This window comes from Pholcus phalangioides, unplaced genomic scaffold (genome assembly GCF_987345545.1).
Source record: "Pholcus phalangioides strain wild (caught in Gottingen) unplaced genomic scaffold, Ppha-v1.0 ptg000027l_1, whole genome shotgun sequence".
NCBI classification, from domain to species: domain Eukaryota; kingdom Metazoa; phylum Arthropoda; class Arachnida; order Araneae; family Pholcidae; genus Pholcus; species Pholcus phalangioides.
The window spans coordinates 671,910-677,865 of NW_028301617.1; positions in this window are offsets into that span (position 1 = coordinate 671,910).

Below are 5,956 nucleotides of genomic sequence, written 5' to 3' on the forward strand. Positions count from 1 at the left end.
ATTGAATCAATTGAAAAAAAAAAATTGTGGCAGATATGACCATTTTTTGGGGGGGGGGGGGAGGGCGATAGAAGCTATTTAACATAGGATCCTATGCATGCCCCCCACAATATGTGGGCTAACAATGCTCCACCCATGGGGCCCGGGATGATTTTCATCATTTTTGTTTTTTCACGCTATAAATTCATCATAAAGGGGTCCAGGAAAATCTGGTTGGGGGGCTGCTTCAGGATGTGGGGGCCATGATCCTAGTTCACTTGAGTTTGGGGCGATGAGAGAGAGAAAAGTTCGGAAACTTTCTAGTCTTTTAAAAACGTTCCAAGATATTTTCTCCCATTGACTGCTTTATAGAATTCCCGAACCGGCTTCAGAAGGAACCACTGAACTGGCATAGCCACAATAATATCTACAGGTACCTTATTTGTGTTTAATCACCATCATTCGGTACCTTTTCCTTCTGATACATTTTTGAGTTTGTTTGCAATCTAGATCTGGTAGCATTTCTATCTTTTGCTTCTACAGTGGATCAAACTACACACAGTCGATCTTATTATCCATAAAGATCTGCACATTCTAAGTTCGTCCTTATTGTTGAAACTTGGCTTACTCTGTGCCTCCTCAAAGTTACAGGATCACCCGGCCATGCCTTAGGTGCAGAGACATTAGATCCTCATGACAATTAGATTTGGGTAGAACTTTGCAAATAAAAAGGTAGGTAATATTTAGGTGGGGGGGGGGGGGTCTCGGAAAAATCACTTTGCCTTTCCGGGCCTCCCAGGATTGACCTTTCCAGAGTAATTTTTCAAGTAAACAGAAATTCATTTAATAACATACAAAGGTATTTTCTTTCGATATTTTAATATTTTCAATCATCTTTTGGAGGGGTGTAACGGGCCTCCTAAGCCCTTGCCAGCATAAGCTTCTGGAGTCTATGATGTTGATAAAAATACTCTGGGCTTACTTTATGGAATTTTTGCGACATCTTCCAAAAACTCTGCTTTAACGTGAACTCTTGTTTGCAATATTATTAGTTTCTCTGAATTTGAGATTTCAATATTGTTGTTGCGGTCATAGCACATGCCTCTCATCTTGTGCTAAAGAGGAATTTCAAGATATTTTAATTTCCAACATGATCTTATGAGGATTTTCTACCGAATGGTTGATGCTGGGGAAAAAATTGTACATTAACAAAAAAAAAATACAATCTGATAACTTTTTTGTGGTGTCGCTTTTCTCTTGATGCCCTAAGCACGTGCTTATTTTGCTTAATGGTTAATCCAGCCGTGTCTGGACATCAAGCGAAGATAATTTTGGACAGAAACGACATGTTTCTCTGTGGGGGAACTTTCTTTATCCAGACAATTGTTCTTCGTATAATTCACAGAGATGTTCATAGTTTCGTTAACAGTTAGGCTAAATAAAAAGTGCAGAGACTTGTAAAAGAAGCTTCGTTGGATGGCAAATAACGGCACATTTTCATCAAGTACCCTTTCGAACAATATCTAAACACACTGGCTGTTGTACAATGCATTATGTGGGATATTGGTGGTCATGATAAATTGGCCCACTAAGTGATATGTATGTATAAAATGAGCGCAAGTTTAGAAACTAATATGCATATGAGTAATACCCAATCATAATAGAAAAAAAAAAATCTCGTTTAATATATATATAGGAACATACATCTGCAAACATCAATATTTTTTCATATATAATGTAATACATTACACAACATTGAGACTGTTTTTGTTTCCGAAATCATGCATGATCAAGCTTGGCAAGTGTATAAAACAAGATAACGTTCAGTGAAACATCCCGAAAAAACTAAAAAAAAACAGTATACTTATTTATATAATGCATTGGCACAAGAAACAAAAAAAAAAAAGTGACATAAACTTCTTTAGTTGGCACAGAGTACTTTTACTCATATACTCGTATTTTGCTCGCTATTCTGTGATGAAAGTCATCGTGTAAATATATACTATAAATCAGATTGATGAATAAAATAGAACAAGTGAGATTGTGGATTTTTGAGCATTTCCGTTTTTGAATTTTAGCAAGTGAAACAATTTCGAGAATGAACTTGTGAACAATTTTCGCTCGTTCCTCAGATTTATCCTGAATCGCAAACTTTGGAGACTCGACAACATTCAATATTTGGATAGTGTTACAAATACATTAAATAATTATTTCAAGGTAAAAAAAATCCACATTTACAACGATCTCTCCCTTGTGTGAATTTGAAACACGTACAAGGCACCAGTTCGTTCTTCAAAATACATAATGCTCACATCAACACGAAATAAATGAATGAATGAATAAGACATTTACGACAATTTTGTATACCGACACTCATACATTATGCATCGCAAGCCCCAACTTATTGTTTTTTTGCGAATGTGATGACACAGTATTCGCTCAGAAATAACTACCATAAATTTCCTGTCTATAATCTGCAGATTGTACGTCAAGAAAGAACTGGACTCCTAGGAGCAGATTATAGACCGCCATGCATTACATAATTCACGGAAAATTCACCACTAACAGTTTACTAAGAAAATTCACAGACGAAAATAATCATGACAAACAATTCACCAACAGCAGTTTGCTACCAATGATTGAGGAAGTGAGTAAATGTGTGAGCGAATAACCACCAGTTGGCGGATGGGCGACCATATAAATGACTCATTTGCTAACTTTCTTGCTCAATAATTTGCTCACTCACATTTTCTCACCTCCTCAGTCACTGACACATTTGTTCACTTGCTCACTAATGCGCATATTTTCCCACTAACTTAAAAACTCCTTGATGAATAACTCATCTGCTCACTCACTATGACACTTTGTCAATGGACTTTCCTAGCAGTAAATTTTCCTTTTAGCGAATTATTGATGAACATTTTTGTGCATTGCGCTATATTTATATACATTAAAATATCGTAAATATTTTCAAAAACAATCCATAAAAAATGCATTTCAAAGATAACAGATGGCATTGATAGTTTAAAAAAAAACAACTTATCGACAATCGTTGCTTATGATCTAATTAGTGGCGATAAAGATAACTACCAGAAATTGGCAGGTGTAGATTATAAACAGGAAATTACAGTACAAAAACAATACCAGACCGGCCAACTCTTTTGATTAAGAAAAAACAGGAGACCCCCAAAATTTTTCTTATCTTTCCTCCTGTTCTTCAGAATTAATTGCAATTCCTCCTGTGATTATAGTAAAAAAATTAGATCTTTAAGTTTTTTTTTGATGGCGCTTTATACCAGTAACTGTGGGTGCCCATAGGTTAAGGAGGTGCCTAGCCTCTAGAAGGTTCCTGTGGTTATCTCTCTACAGTAGGTTGCCAGGAAAAAAACCCCATTACAAAAGGCTTTATGTACTGACAGGTCGAAGCAACTGTAAGATTTTCTTCGCTTTTTTGGTAAACTGGGGACAACACTTGTTTGTATGTTGATTTTTGTTGTTTGTGGCGACCACATGATATGGTTTTATTCAAGAAATAAACTTGTGCACGCTCAAGCACCCACAGAAATAATCCAGGAACCAAAATTTCTGACACAATGCTCAAAGAAAGACGAGACCCACAGGTTTTAAACACCTCACACACCCGTTTTGATGGTTGCTGTGAATTTGGTGTCGTATTAAATTTATGCATACTAAACTATGTACATCTGCACAGCATTGCCAAGTGTGAGCGAGTTTTCACTTTGTTCACCAAAACAGCTCTCACACATGCTACATTTTGTTGGTGGTGGGGGGTGTGCAGATGTTCACCCCCTTCTCTTGCCTATGCTTTAATACAATTTTTTCACCAAGTAGGAGGTGATTGCCCCTATAGCAAGTGTGGAGGGCATAAATAACTTGGAGTATTTTCACAAAAATTGTTCTGATCAGCTATGGGGGAAAATGCTTCTAATCCTCTCTCGCCTCTGAGAGAATTTCCTGATTTCCGGATCCTAAAAGTTGGCATGTCTGCAGTACATTCATTGACACAAACAAATTTAGGAACTCTATTTCTCCCGCTAAAAATATGGCCTGTTATGACTCAGATGTTCTAAAATATATCTTCAGATAAAATAATATAGCAGCAATACAAAATATTTTGATATCCCTCATTTATGGCACCTAATCTGATTGAAATGAAAAAAAAAAAAAAAAAACGAAAAATGCTGCTGACTTTCTTACAAAAACGAGCAGCAGCTTATTTTAACAATGTATTTTATGATATCAGCACAGAATGTATCGGTCACAAATTGTGTGTAATAATTAGTAGATAATTTACGCATGAGTACTCACGCAGCAGAAAGTTATATGTAAAATGTGCAAACATTTTTTTCAGATAGATGCTAAGTTACAGAAGACTTGTATGGTAATATGCTTCGTAATATGGGGATGACAATGTTGAAAATATCTTCACATATGCAGGAACACATTGGTAAAACTTTGAGGAGTGTTAAAACACGTCTAGACATTTGATTTCCTTTTCCCTTCCCTCTAGACAAGCATTATGATTACTGCATAGTCATAACGTCAGACACCACTGTCATTGAAAGCATCTTTCTACCATGGATGGTTGATTTCATGAATCAGGGAAAGGCAGACTTTCATTTTATGTAAGTTACTGCGAAGTCCAAAGACTGTACTGTAGTGTTTACCAATCAGATAATAGAAAACCTTTGAGCGCTTGCAACAAGTGTCTATGGCGAAACTGGACCCTTCGTCGGTAGCATGCTGGAGACATGGCGATGTCAGGAGTGTGAAGACACCAAACAAGTCTATTTCGCACAGATACTGGAAGATTTTTCGATTTGGCATGGGGGAAAAAACCCTTCTAGTACAGCCATTCGGCTTATGGAACAATCTGTGTGCAGCACCATACACAAAATGCATGTCCATCTTTCCATCCCTTTTGCAATCTGTGATAGAAATGAAGATAAGTGCCAAAACCAGTGTTTTATGCATTCAGTTACAGCACTGGCTAGACTGAGAAGGGATTACGACTAAATTACTTTCGACATTGCGACTAAATGAAAAATCACTTGTTTAAACGTGTTTCATCACTATTCCAAATTTCGCCCATGAGTTCTGAACCACCCTGTAGAAAATTGTTACACGCTTATTACATTTTTCAGTCATAATGGCAATCAGAACATAAACAAGACCACAATGAAATAAAAAAAACAAAACAAACACGGGAAATCTAGGCATAACAATGTCAAGCCACGACCAAATCAGTGTCTATACATAGGGCAGGACTTAGGCAGGTGGTGCAAACGGGTGGGGTTTCACCAGGTTGCAAAATGGGATAAAATACTTCGATTGCATTTTGACTTTAACGTTCTTAACAAAGCAAATAGCTCAAAATTCTATCCAAGAGCTCTAAAATCATTGAACCCTCTGGACTAGGGTTTTCACAGAACCTTCCCTCCCTCAAACCAAGAGAAGGACGTAGGTGATCTTGTGCCCACATGCTAGTCTAGAGGGAGGTGGTAAACTCTTGTTTTAAAATTATTCAAAGTTACACAAATAAATCATAATGCATGCTTGCCCGGCTGAAAGAGTATCTAGTTGCGGCCTTGGGTAGATGAATGGCTCTGTAACCCAAACAGTCTTCAAGTGCTTAAGGGCATAATTGAAAATTTTCTGCTCGGCAGCAGGCACTATTACCCAAATTTATTCTCAAATGGTCTTTTTTTGCGACCATGAAACAGTAGTTTGATATTCATTCTCGAGTATTAACACAAATTTGGTGAGCACGGTTACTGGGGATTGGGAAACTCCATTTTAGAGGGCCGCAAAGCTGTTTTTGCACCAAACCGTAAAAATACTTAAGCCCGTCCCTGTCTACAGTGCTAGACTGAAATGCAGCAACAGAGTTTTGATACTTGATCATACTTTTCTCATTTGTTACCATTTCACTTCTACGATTCATGTTAGCCAATAG